This window comes from Anomaloglossus baeobatrachus, chromosome 2, assembly GCF_048569485.1.
Source record: "Anomaloglossus baeobatrachus isolate aAnoBae1 chromosome 2, aAnoBae1.hap1, whole genome shotgun sequence".
In the NCBI taxonomy this organism is placed as follows: domain Eukaryota; kingdom Metazoa; phylum Chordata; class Amphibia; order Anura; family Aromobatidae; genus Anomaloglossus; species Anomaloglossus baeobatrachus.
In genome coordinates this window covers 355,385,417-355,399,442 of record NC_134354.1, presented here as the reverse complement: position 1 = coordinate 355,399,442, position 14,026 = coordinate 355,385,417, and the positions used below count along the sequence as shown (strand labels likewise).

Sequence of the window (14,026 nt, the reverse complement as noted above, 5' to 3'; positions counted from 1 at the left end):
AAATGTAATAACAATTGTAAATGTTTCATTAACCAAAAATACTTTCCTTCAGCAATAAAAAGGCCCCGTCAGTCACAATTCTGCTCTGCTAGCCAATACACAGTAACTTTCCATCAGGTTACATAGAGTAGTGGTCATCACGTCTGCTTAACACGCAGAAGGTCCTGCGTTCAATCCCCAGTAAAACCAATCTGTTCTTGGTGTTGAAATAATACTCAATTAAACTACAATATATGAAGTTCTTGGCTTTGTTGGCGAATGATGGGATGTTTTGGCTTCCATCCCAAACAGAGCTACGAATTTGTTTTTTTTTTTCCCTGGTGGTCAACACTCGTCTCTAATTGCCATTACTTTGCAGGCTTTCAAAGGTTTCATAGTGTAGTGGAAATCACGGCTGCTTTACACGCAGAAGGTCCTGGGTTCAATCCCCAGTGAAACCCATGTGATCTTGTGTTTAAATAATCCCCTATCAACCTGCAGTATATAAAGTTCTTGGCTTTGTTGCCGAATAACTGGATGTTTTAGCTTCCATCACCAACAGAGCTACGAATTTGTTTTTTTTCCCCTGGCGGTCAAAACTCGTCTCTAATTGCCATTACTTTGCAGGATTTCAAAGGTTTCATAGTGTAGTGGTCATCACGTCTGCTTCACACGCAGAAGGTCCTGGGTTCAATCCCCAGTGAAACCAATCTGTTTTTGGTGTTGAAGTAATTTCCTATCGACTTGTAATATGTGAAATTCTTGGTTTCGTTGCCAAATGACAATACATTTTGGCTTCCATCACAAAGAGAACTACGATTTTGGGTTTCTTTTTTATTGACCATTTTAGCAGAAAACATAATCCCATATTATAAAAATCCTATTTGTTTCAAAATATATAGTTCCCATAAATACAAAAGCAAAAGACCAAACTATGGAGAAAAAAGTAACACATTGAATATAAACTTCAATTAAAGCAAAATCCCTTTGTGGGAATAAAACTGGTAAAATATGTAATAATAATTGTAAATGTTTCATTAACAAAAAATACTTTCCTTCAGCAATAAAAAGGCCCCGTCAGTGACAATTCTGCTCTGCTAGCCAATACACAGTAACTTTCCATCAGGTTTCACAGAGTAGTGGTCATCACGTCTGCTTAACACGCAGAAGGTCCTGCGCTCAATCCCCAGTAAAACCAATCTGTTCTTGGTGTTGAAATAATACTCAATTAAACTACAATATATGAAGTTCTTGGCTTTGTTGCCGAATGATGGGAAGTAATTTGCTATCAACCTGTAACATATGAAATTCTTTCTTTTGTTGCCAACTGATATATTTTGGCTTCCATCACCAAGATAACTACGATTTTGGGTTTCTTTTTTATTGACCATTTTAGCAGAAAACATAATCCCATATTATAAAAATCCTGTTTGCTTCAAAATATATAGTTCCTTTAAATACAAAATCAAACAACTAAACTATGTGGAAAAAAGTAACACATTCAATGTAAACTTCCTTTTAAGCAAAATCCCTTTGTAGGAATAAAACTGGTAAAATATGTAATAAAAATTGTAAATGTTTCATTAACCAAAAATACTTTCCTTCAGCAATAAAAAGGCCCCGTTAGTCACAATTCTGCTCTGCTAGCCAATACTCAGTAACTTTCCTTAAGGTTTCATAGAGTAGTGGTCATCACGTCTGCTTAACACGCAGAAGGTCCTGCGTTCAATCCCCAGTAAAACCAATCTGTTCTTGGTGGTGAAATAATACTCAATTAAACTACAATATATGAAGTTCTTGGCTTTGTTGCCGAATGATGGGATGTTTTGGCTTCCATCCCCAACAGAGCTACGAATTTGGTTTTTTTTTCCCCTGGCGGTCAAAACTCGTCTCTAATTGCCATTACTTTGCAGGCTTTCAAAGGTTTCATAGTGTAGTGGAAATCACGTCTGCTTCACACGCAGAAGGTCCTTGGTTCAATACCCAGTGAAACCAATCTGTTTTTGGTGTTGAAGTAATTTCCTATCGACTTGTAATATGTAAAATTCTTGGTTTCGTTGCCAAATGACAATACATTTTGGCTTCCATCACAAAGAGAACTACGATTTTGGGTTTCTTTTTTATTGACCATTTTACCAGAAAACATAATCCCATATTATAAAAATCCTATTTGTTTCAAAATATATAGTTCCCATAAATACAAAAGCAAAAGACCAAACTATGGAGAAAAAAGTAACACATTCAATATAAACTTCAATTTAAGCAAAATCCCTTTGTAGGAATAAAACTGGTAAAATATGTAATAATAATTGTAAATGTTTCATTAACCAAAAATACTTTCCTTCAGCAATAAAAAGGCCCCGTCAGTCACAATTCTGCTCTGTAGCCAATACACAGTAACTTTTCATCAGGTTTCATAATGTAGTGGTCATCACGTCTGCTTAACACGCAGAAGGTCCTGGGTTCAATCCCCAGTGAAACCAATCTGTTCTTAGTGTTGAAATCATACGCTATCCAACTACAATATATGAAGTTCTCGGCTTTGTTGCCGAATGACGGGAAGTTTTGGCTTCCATCACAAACAGAACTACAAACTATTTTTTTTTTCCCCTGGCGGTCAAAACTCGTCTCTAAATGCCATTATTTTGCAGGACTTCACAGGTTTCATAGTGGAGTCGTCATCACGTCTACTTCACACGCTGAAGGTCCTGGGTTCAATCCCCAGTAAAAACAAGCCGTTTTCGCTGTTCTAGTAATTTGCTATCAACCTGTAACATATGAAATCCTTTGTTTTGTTGCCAACTGATAATATATTTTGGCTTCCATCACCAAGAGAACTACGATTTTGGGTTTCTTTTTTATTGACCATTTTAGCAGAAAACATAATCCCATATTATAAAAATCCTATTTGTTTCAAAATATATAGTTCCCATAAATACAAAAGCAAAAGACCAAACTATGGAGAAAAAAGTAACACATTCAATATAAACTTAAATTTAAGGAAAATCCCTTTCTAGGAATAAAACTGGTAAAATATGTAATATTAATTGTAAATGTTTCATTAACCAAAAATACTTTCCTTCAGCAATAAAAAGGCCCCGTCAGTCACAATTCTGCTCTGCTAGCCAATACACAGTAACTTTTTGTCAGGTTTGATAGTGTAGTGGTCATCATGTCTGCTTAACACGCAGAAGGTCCTGGGTTCAATCCCCAGTGAAACCAATCAGTTCTTAGTGTTGGAATCATACGCTATCCAACTCCAATATATGAAGTTCTTGGCTTTGTTGCCGAATGACGGGATGTTTTGGCTTCCATCACAAACAGAACTACAAATTATTTTTTTTTTTTTCCCCTGGCGGTCAAAACTCGTCTCTAAATGCCATTACTTTGCAGGATTTCACAGGTTTCATAGTGGAGTCGTCATCACGTCTACTTCACACGCAGAAGGTCCTGGGTTCAATACCCAGTAAAAACAAGCCGTTTTCGCTGTTGAAGTAATTTGCTATCAACCTGTAACATATGAAATTCTTTGTTTTGTTGCCAACTGATAATATATTTTGGCTTCCATCACCAAGAGAACTACGATTTTGGGTTTCTTTTTTATTGACCATTTTAGCAGAAAACATAATCCCATCTTATAAAAATCCTGTTTGTTTCAAAATATATAGTTCCTTTAAATACAAAAGCAAACAACTAAACTATGTGGAAAAAAGTAACACATTCAATGTAAACTTCCTTTAAAACAAAATCCCTTTGTAGGAATAAAACTGGTTCAAAATGTAATAACAATTGTAAATGTTTCATTAACCAAAAATACTTTCCTTCAGCAATAAAAAGGCCCCGTCAGTCACAATTCTGCTCTGCTAGCCAATACACAGTAACTTTCCATCAGGTTACATAGAGTAGTGGTCATCACGTCTGCTTAACACGCAGAAGGTCCTGCGTTCAATCCCCAGTAAAACCAATCTGTTCTTGGTGTTGAAATAATACTCAATTAAACCTCAATATATGAAGTTCTTGGCTTTGTTGGCGAATGATGGGATGTTTTGGCTTCCATCCCAAACAGAGCTACGAATTTGTTTGTTTTTTTCCCTGGTGGTCAACACTCGTCTCTAATTGCCATTACTTTGCAGGCTTTCAAAGGTTTCATAGTGTAGTGGAAATCACGTCTGCTTTACACGCAGAAGGTCCTGGGTTCAATCCCCTGTGAAACCCATGTGATCTTGTGTTTAAATAATCCCCTATCAACCTGCAGTATATAAAGTTCTTGGCTTTGTTGCCGAATAACTGGATGTTTTAGCTTCCATCACCAACAGAGCTACGAATTTGTTTTTTTTCCCCTGGCGGTCAAAACTCGTCTCTAATTGCCATTACTTTGCAGGATTTCAAAGGTTTCATAGTGTAGTGGTCATCACGTCTGCTTCACACGCAGAAGGTCCTGGGTTCAATCCCCAGTGAAACCAATCTGTTTTTGGTGTTGAAGTAATTTCCTATCGACTTGTAATATGTGAAATTCTTGGTTTCGTTGCCAAATGACAATACATTTTGGCTTCCATCACAAAGAGAACTACGATTTTGGGTTTCTTTTTTATTGACCATTTTAGCAGAAAACATAATCCCATATTATAAAAATCCTATTTGTTTCAAAATATATAGTTCCCATAAATACAAAAGCAAAAGACCAAACTATGGAGAAAAAAGTAACACATTGAATATAAACTTCAATTAAAGCAAAATCCCTTTGTGGGAATAAAACTGGTAAAATATGTAATAATAATTGTAAATGTTTCATTAACCAAAAATACTTTCCTTCAGCAATAAAAAGGCCCCGTCAGTCACAATTCTGCTCTGCTAGCCAATACACAGTAACTTTTCGTCAGGTTTCATAGTGTAGTGGTCATCACGTCTGCTTAACATGCAGAAGGTACTGGGTTCAATCCCCAGTGAAACCAATCTGTTCTTAATGTTGAAATAATACGCTATCCAACTACAATATATGAAGTTCTCGACATTGTTGCCGAATGACGGTATGTTTTGGCTTCCATCACAAACAGAACTACAAATTATTTTTTTTTTTCCCCTGGCGGTCAAAACTTGTCTCTAAATGCCATTACTTTGCAGGATTTCATAGGTTTCATAGTGGAGTGGTCATCATGTCTACTTCAAACGCCGAAGGTCCTGGGTTCAATCCCCAGTAAAATCAAGCCATTTTCGCTGTTGAAGTAATTTGCTATCAACCTGCAATATATGAAATTCTTGACTTTGTTGCCGAATGAAGGGATGTTTTGGCTTCCATCACCAACAGAGCTATGAATTTGGGTTTTTTTTCCCTGGCGGTCAAAACTCGTCTCTAATTGCCATTACTTTGCAAGATTTTAAAGGTTTCATAGTGTAGTGGTCATCACATCTGCTTCACATGCAGAACGTCTTTGGTTCAATCCCCAGTGAAACCAATCTGTTTTCGGTGTTGAATAGAGTTGAGCGCGGTTCGAGGTTCTTCAGTTCGCGGCTCCAGTGATATTGGGGGCTGTTCTAGATCGAACTAGAACTCGAGCTTTTTGCTAAAGGCTCGATAGTTCTAAATACGTTCGAGAACGGTTCTAGCAGCAAAAAGCAGGGCTTTTTACAGCTACAGTGTGCAGGAGCCATCGCTGGCAGCCTGCCACAAGCTGGTAACCAAGATAAACATCGGGTATCCAACCAAAGCACTTTGGTTACTAACCCGATGTTTATCCTAGTTACATGCAGGAAGCCCACACTTCCCCGCTCAGCTCGCTCCGCCCCTCCTGCCCGCGGCATGTACACACGTACACACACACACACACACTCTGCACACATGGCCCCGCTCGGCTTACCTGCGGTGATGAAGTCCCGCCATCCCGACCTCAGCGCTGTCACTGTCCTCCATGGCCGCCGCTTGTCACATTACCTTCTCTTCTTCCGACCCGAGACTGACTAGCGGTGACGTCACAGGCTTCTCGCGATACTGGGCTGTGAAGGCGGCGGTCATTGAACTCAGTGACAGGTGCTGTCAGTGTGCTGGAGATCAGTGCAGGTAATGTACCTCGCTGACAGCAGCACTTGTCATGCCCTGCAGTGACCTGGGCTGACCTATTGATGTTAGCTCAGGTCATTGCACTGCTCTCCCAGCCAATGGGGAACATTCTGCTCTTCATTGACTGGGACAGTGTGGATCGTCATGGCAACCCCTTGGATTACACCAGACCTGGATTTGTTTTTCTTTCTAATAAATTGGTTAAAGAGGGAATGTTTTGGGGAGTGTTTTTTTAAATAAAAATGTGTTTGTCGTCTATTTTTTTTTTTATTACTGACTGGGTTTGTGATGTCGGGTATCTGTTAGACGCCTGACATCACGAACCCCAGGGCTTGATGCCAGGTGACATTACACATCTGGTATTAACCCCATATATTACCCCGTTTGCCACCGCACCAGGGCGCGGGATGAGCTAAGGCGAAGTACCAGGATTGGCGCATCTAATGGATGCGCCACTTCTGGGGCGGCTGCGGCCTGCTATTTTTAGGCTGGGGAGAGTCCAATAACCATGGACCTCCCTAGTCTGAGAATATCAGACCCCAGCTGTCTGTTTTACCTTGGCTGGTGATCCAATTTTGCGGGGACCCCTACATGTTTTTTTTTTAAATTATTTATTTAATTTAAAATAACAGCGTGGGGTGCCCTCAGTTTTGGATTACCAGCCAAGGTGAGGTTGCCAGCTGTGGTCTGCAGGCTGCAGCCGTCTGCTTTACCCTAGCTGGCTACAAAACTAGGGGGAACCCTACGTCATTTTTTTTTTTCATTTTTTTGGCTAAATGCAAAGCTAAGCACCCCTTAGTGCCACATGAAAGGCACCAAAGGGTGCAAAATTACAAAATGCAGGAGAGTGGGACATTATGTGTCTTTCTGCCATTATAATGACAGAAAAGACTGATATGAAGTGCACAAGCACAAGAAAATGACCAGAGTGCTCTACGCTTTGAAAAGCAGTAGAAAATGGCACTGGAGTGAACATGTGACCGCCTCATGTAGGATGAAGCTATGGATCCTGGGTAAATTTATGCATTTACCCTCCTTCAGTTTTTTTGCAGTACACAAAAAAAACGGAAGGCACACGGAAGACAAACAGATGACATACGGACCGTCTACGGAACGGAAACAAATGCCACACAGATGCACCCGTGAAAAAAAACGGACTGTTTTTTGCAGACCGCAAAAATGTATCGGTCGTGTTAATGTAGCCTTATTCTGATCTGCCGTTTATAAACAGCAGGCAGAAATAAGTGAATAACGCCCCCCAGCGTCAGAAAATCTCAGGGGTTTCAGGGCTAGCTGAGACCCTGGAGATCATGATTCAGGACGGTTTTTCCGGTCCCCGCTCACGTGATCACAGGTATACACCGTACACCGATGATCACGTTACAGTAAATGACAGCGCCGGTAAAAAATTATTTATCTCCCATCTGGCATGAACAAACACTTCTTCTCCACTTTTTCTCCACTTTTTCTACACTTTTTCTCCATTTTTTCTCCACTTTTTCTCCATTTTTTTCTCCATTTTTTCTCCACTTTTTCTCCATTTTTTCTCCACTTTTTCTCCATTTTTTCTCCACTTTTTCTCCACTTTTTCTCCACTTTTTCTCCATTTTTTCTCCACTTTTTCTCTACTTTTTCTCCACTTTTTCTCCACTTTTTCTCCATTTTTTCTCCACTTTTTCTCTACTTTTTCTCCACTTTTTCTCCACTTTTTCTCCACTTTTTCTCCATTTTTTTCTCCACTTTTTCTCCATTTTTTCTCCACTTTTTCTCCACTTTTTCTCCACTTTTTCTCCATTTTTTCTCCACTTTTTCTCTACTTTTTCTCCATTTTTTCTCCACTTTTTCTCCATTTTTTCTCCACTTTTTCTCCACTTTTTCTCCATTTTTTCTCCACTTTTTCTCTACTTTTTCTCCACTTTTTCTCCACTTTTTCTCCATTTTTTCTCCACTTTTTCTCTACTTTTTCTCCACTTTTTCTCCACTTTTTCTCCACTTTTTCTCCATTTTTTTCTCCACTTTTTCTCCATTTTTTTCTCCACTTTTTCTCCATTTTTTCTCCACTTTTTCTCCACTTTTTCTCCACTTTTTCTCCATTTTTTCTCCACTTTTTCTCTACTTTTTCTCCACTTTTTCTCCACTTTTTCTCCATTTTTTCTCCACTTTTTCTCTACTTTTTCTCCACTTTTTCTCCACTTTTTCTCCACTTTTTCTCCATTTTTTTTCCATTTTTTCTCCACTTTTTCTCCACTTTTTCTCCATTTTTTCTCCACTTTTTCTCCATTTTTTTCTCCACTTTTTCTCCACTTTTTCTCCACTTTTTCTCCATTTTTTCTCCACTTTTTCTCCACTTTTTCTCCACTTTTTCTCCATTTTTTCTCCACTTTTTCTCTACTTTTTCTCTACTTTTTCTCCACTTTTTCTCCACTTTTTCTTCACTTTTTCTCCATTTTTTCTCCACTTTTTCTCCACTTTTTCTCCACTTTTTCTCCATTTTTTCTCCACTTTTTCTCCACTTTTTCTTCGTTCTTTTTCTATGGTCGGTCTACCCATTAGCTCTGCCATGCATAGTGTAGCTCTACACCTACTGCACATGTTACTTTATGATTGACATCTCTTTCGTACCAGAGCTGTCTAAGCCTACTCTGACCCCATATTTGTTATTACTATATTGTCCTTGTACTGTATTATGACATTTGTATCATGTGTTTCATTTCTTGCTGTGTTGCAATTTTTTTGCTGCATCCCAATTGTACCTCTACATTGTTCGAGTTTATGTTATTGTTCTCTCACTCTTATGTGATACTGATTATTGTCATTTTTCATGATTACATGCAGATAAGTCCAATCTGACGAAGGCTCAGGCCAAAACGTCATTTGTAACTTGTTTTGGACAAAAACATATATGCTTATGAAAAAATTTTTTTTCTTAATACGGACCAATAAAGAGTGATTTTGCATTACTATCCGTTGTTACTTACTGACTTAGTCTGGGAGATTTAGAGTGCCGAGGTTACTCACTAATTTTATCTATTATTACCTCTCAGCACCTATATACCAGTGAGCAGAGCTTCCTCTACAGTAGTTCTCCTGATTAGGCATGCCCTTACCTCATGAGCAGGGCATTGCAGCTTTGGTAGCAACCATTACGACATGGACTCTGCTGCTGTGGACCAGGGGAGAGTGAGTGCAGATTCATTGCACCCACACTCCTCACATGAAGGGTCCGCTCTCCTAGAAAATGGGGGATACGTTCCCTGAGTGTCTCCCCCCATATTCTAGACGGTCCAGATTCGTCGTGGGACCCCTTTATTTTTTTACTTACAATAAATTGGTGAAAGAGGAAATGTTTTGGGGACTGTTTTTTCAAATAAATTTCTTTTGTCGAATTTTTTTTTTGTTAGTACTGACAGTTTATGATGTTGGGTGTCACGCTTCCCGGTTCCCGGTCCCATCTCTCCGGTCCCCGTGGTCCGCCCCCCGGTTCCCGGCGGCGTTCCTTGCTCACCTCCCCGGTCCCGGTTCCATCCTCCTCGCCTGCACCCTCCATGTGTCCTGCTTCCCGCTCCCGGCGCTCCTCTGTGACGGTGGACACACAGCCGGGCACTTCTGCTTCCTCCTAACCGCTCCCTGGACTGGCTTCTGGCACACGGGCCTCACGCATGCGCATTAGGGCGCGCGCGCGGTCACTGACCCTCTCTTAAAGGGCCAGCACCCAGAAACAGGATATTGCTTAGACAGGTACAGGGTATATAAGGTTTCTCTTTCCTGGTGGGCGGGGCCTGTTCTACGTGTTTAGTAAGCTAGTATTCAGGTCCCCTATTGCTTTGCCTTGTGCTTTGCCTGCATTAACCCTGTCCTGTCTCGTAGAGCCTGTCCTGCCACGCCAGCCGCTCCGAACCACGCACATTCCCGTACCCAGACGGTGACTTCGGCGGATGTTCCACCATCTCTGCAGCTCCGCCAGTCTCCAGTCCCTGGCTCTGTTTGGTGACCCGTTCCATCGCTCAGCAGGTTCCAGATCCCGCCTGACCTTACCACCTGGCCTCGGATTCTGAGCCTCGTCACCCGGACTACCGTCCAGAACTCCATCCACCTTTCCTGCTCCCCTACGGACTGTCTGACTACCACCAGTGCTTCGGCTGCCGTACATCCAGTCCCTCTGGCGGGGTGACCTGCCTGGCTGCCACCTCAAGGGAAACCAGAGGTTCCACCACCCCGACGTTACATTGGGTATCTAATAGACGCCATGACATCACAAACTGCTGGGCTTGATCTCAGGTGACTTTACAGCTAGTATCAACCCGATTTATTACCCCGTTTACCACTGCACCAGGGCACGGGATGAGCTGGGGTGAAGCGCCAGGATTGGCGCATCTAGTGGATGCGCCACTTCTGGGGTGCTTGCGGCCTGCTATTTTTAGGCTGTGAAGGTCCAATAACTATGGACCTTCCCACCCTGAGAATACCAGACCACAGCTGTCCGCTTTACCTTCGCTGGTGATCCCATTTGGGGGGGACCCTACTTTTATTGTGTAATTATTAATATTTATAAAATAATTATAAAAAAGAGCCTGAGGGGACCTCCACATTGGATCCCCAACCACGGTAAAGCTGCCAACTGTGGTTTTCAGGCTACAGCCGTCTGCTTTACCCTAGCTGGCTATCAAAAATGGGGGGACCCAACGTCATTTTTTTTTTAACTATTTTTTAAATAGAAAAAATTAATGGGCTTCCCTGTATTTTGATTGCCAACCAAGGTAACGGCAGGCAGATGGGGGTGGCAACTCATAGCTGTCTGCTTTATCTGCGCTGAGAATCAAAAATACCGCGGAGCGCTACGTCATTTTTTTAAAGATTTATTTTTACAGCACTGTGATGTCCAGCAATCAAAATACAGGGAAGCCCATTTTGTTTTTAGTTATTTAAATAAATAATTAAAAAAAATATATATGGGCTCCCGCTGAATTTTTTGTATTGCTAGCTAATGGTAATCCAAGCAGCTACTGGCTGCTAACCCCCACTGCTTGGTGTTACCTTCACTGGCAATGGAAAATCCAGGGAAGCATTTTTTATTTTTTTTGCCAAAAAACTTCAAAAAAAGGACGTGAGCTTCGCAATATTTTTGTATGCTAGCCAGGTATAGCAGGCAGGTGCTGGAAGAGTTGGATACAGCGCCAGAAGATGGCGCTTCTATGAAAATGCCATTTTCTGAGGCGGCTGCAGACTGCAATTCGCAGCAGTGGGGCCCAGAAAGCTCAGGCCAACCTGTGCTGTGGATTCCAATCCCCAGCTGCCTAGTTGTACTAGTTGTAAAATATAGTTCCCATAAATACAAAAGCAAAAGACAAAACTATGTAGAAAAAAGTAACACATTCAATATAAACTTTAATTTAAGCAAAATCCCTTTGTAGGAATAAAACTAGTAAAATATGTAATAAAAATTGTAAATGTTTCATTAACCAAAAATACTTTCCTTCAGCAATAAAAAGGCCCCGTCAGTCACAATTCTGCTCTGCTAGCCAATACACAGTAATTTTCTGTTAGGTTTCATAATGTAGTGGTCATCACGTCTGCTTGACATGCAAAAGGTCCAGGTTTCAGTCCCCTGTAAAACCAATCTGTTTTTTGTGTTGAAATAATACCGTATTAAGCTACAATGTATAAAGTTCTTGGCTTGGTTGCCGAATGATGGGATGTTTTGGCTTCCATCACCAACAGAACTACGAATTGTTTTTTTTTCCCCTAGCGGTCAAAACTCGTCTCCAATTGCCACTGCTTTGCAGGATTTCACAGGTTTCATAGTGTAGTGGTCATCACGTCTGCTTTAGAAGGTTCTGGGTTCAATCCGTAGTGAAACCAATCCTGTTTTGGTGTTGAAGTAATTTCCTATCGACTTGTAATATATGAAATTATTGGTTTCGTTGCCAAATGACAATTCATTTTGGCTTCCATCACCAAGAGAACTACGATTTTGGATTTCTTTTTTATTTACCATTTAAGCAGAAAACATAATCCCATATTACAAAAATCCTGTTTGTTTCAAAAAATATAGTTCCCATAAATACAAAAGCAAAAGACAAAACTATGTAGAAAAAAGTAACACATTTAATATAAACTTTAATTTAAGCAAAATCCCTTTGTAGGAATAAAACTGGTAAAATATGTAATAAAAATTGTAAATGTTTAATTAACCAAAAATACTTTCCTTCAGCAATTAAAAGGCCCCGTCAGTCACAATTCTGCTCTGCTAGCCAATACACAGTATCTTTTCACCAGGATTCATAGTGTAGTGGTCATCACTTCTGCTTAACATGCAGAAGGTCCTAGGTTCCAGTAAAAACAATCTGTTCATGGTGTTCAAATAAAACATTATCAACCTGCAATATATGAAATTCTTGGCTTTGTAGCCGAATGAAGGGATGTTTTGGCTTCCATCACCAACAGCTACGAATTTGTTTTTTTTTCCCCATGCGGTCAAAACTCGTCTCTAATTGCCATTACTTTGCAAGATTTTAAAGGTTTCATAGTGTAGTGGTCATCACATCTGCTTCACATGCAAAACGTCTTGGGTTCAATCCCCAGTAAAATCAATCTGTTCATGGTGTTGAAAAAAAACCCCTATCAACCTGCAATATATGAAGTTTTTGGCTTTGTTGCCGAATGATGGGATGTTTTGGCTTCCATCTCTAACAGAGCTACGAATTTGGTTTTTTTTTTCCCTGGCGGTCAAAACTCGTCTCTAATTGCCATTACTTTGCAGGATTTTAAAGGTTTCATAGTGTACTGGTCATCACATCTGCTTCACATGCAGAACATCTTGGGTAAAACCCCTATCAACCTGCAATATATGAAGTTTTTGGCTTTGTTGCCGAATGATGGGATGTTTTGGCTTCCATCACCAACAGAACTACGAATTTGTTTTTTCTCCCTGGCGGTCAAAACTCATGTCTAATTGCCATTACTTTGCATGATTTCACAGGTTGCATAGTGTAGTGGTCATCACATCTGCTTCACATGCAGAACGTCCTGGGTTTAATCTCGAGTGAAAACAATCTGTTTTTATTCCTACAAAGGGATTTTGCTTAAATTGAAGTTTATATTGAATGTGTTACTTTTTTCTACATAGTTTGGTCTTTTGCTTTTGTATTTATGGTAACTATATATTTTGAAACAAACAATATTTTTATAATATGGGATTATGTTTTCTGCTAAAATGATCAATAAAAAAGAAACCCAAAATCGTAGATCTCTTGGTGATGGAAGCCAAAATGTATGTTCATTTGGCAACAAAACTAAGAATTTCATATATTACAGGTTGATAGGAAATTTTTTCATTAACCAAAAGTACTTTCCTTCAGCAATAAAAAGGCCCCGTCAGTCACAATTCTGCTACGATAGCCAATACTCTATAATTTTTTGTCAGGTTTCATAGTGTAGTGGTAGTCCTGTCTGCTTTTCACGCAGCAGGTCTTGGGCTCAATCCCCAGTGAAACCAATCTGTTCTTGGTGTTGAAATTATACCCTGTCAACCTGCAATATATGAAGTTCTTGGCTTTGTTGCCGAATGACGGGATGTTTTGGCTTCCATCTTTAACAAAACTACGAATTTGGGTTTTTTTTCCCTGGCGGTCAAAACTCGTCTCTAAATGCCATTACTTTGCAGAATTTCCCATGTTTCCTAGTGTAGTGGTCATCACATCTGCTTCATATGCAGAAAGTCTAGTTTAATCCCAAGTGAAACCAATCCGTTTTTGGTGTTGAAGTAATTTCCTATCAACCTGTAAGATATGAAATTCTTGGTTTTGTTGCCAAATGACAATACATTTTGGCTTCCATCACCAAGAGAACTACAATTTTGGGTTTCTTTTTTATTGACCATTTTAGCAGAAAACATAATTCCATATTATAAAAATCCTGTTTGTTTCAAAATATATAGTTCCCATAAATACAAAAGCAAAAGACCAAACTATGTAGAAAAAAGTAACACATTCA

The 14,026-nt window shown here is 39.9% G+C and overlaps 2 non-coding genes across 2 annotated transcripts; both read left to right on the top strand.

The window, feature by feature from the left end:
- The first annotated feature begins 615 nt into the window (after positions 1 to 615).
- Positions 616 to 688, top strand: TRNAV-CAC (transfer RNA valine (anticodon CAC)). The gene has a single exon. It is a non-coding gene; the product is annotated as a tRNA-Val (tRNA).
- A 3,681-nt stretch (positions 689 to 4,369) lies between these two features.
- On the top strand, positions 4,370 to 4,442 carry TRNAV-CAC (transfer RNA valine (anticodon CAC)). Its single transcript has one exon. It is a non-coding gene; the product is annotated as a tRNA-Val (tRNA).
- Positions 4,443 to 14,026: the final 9,584 nt, after the last annotated feature.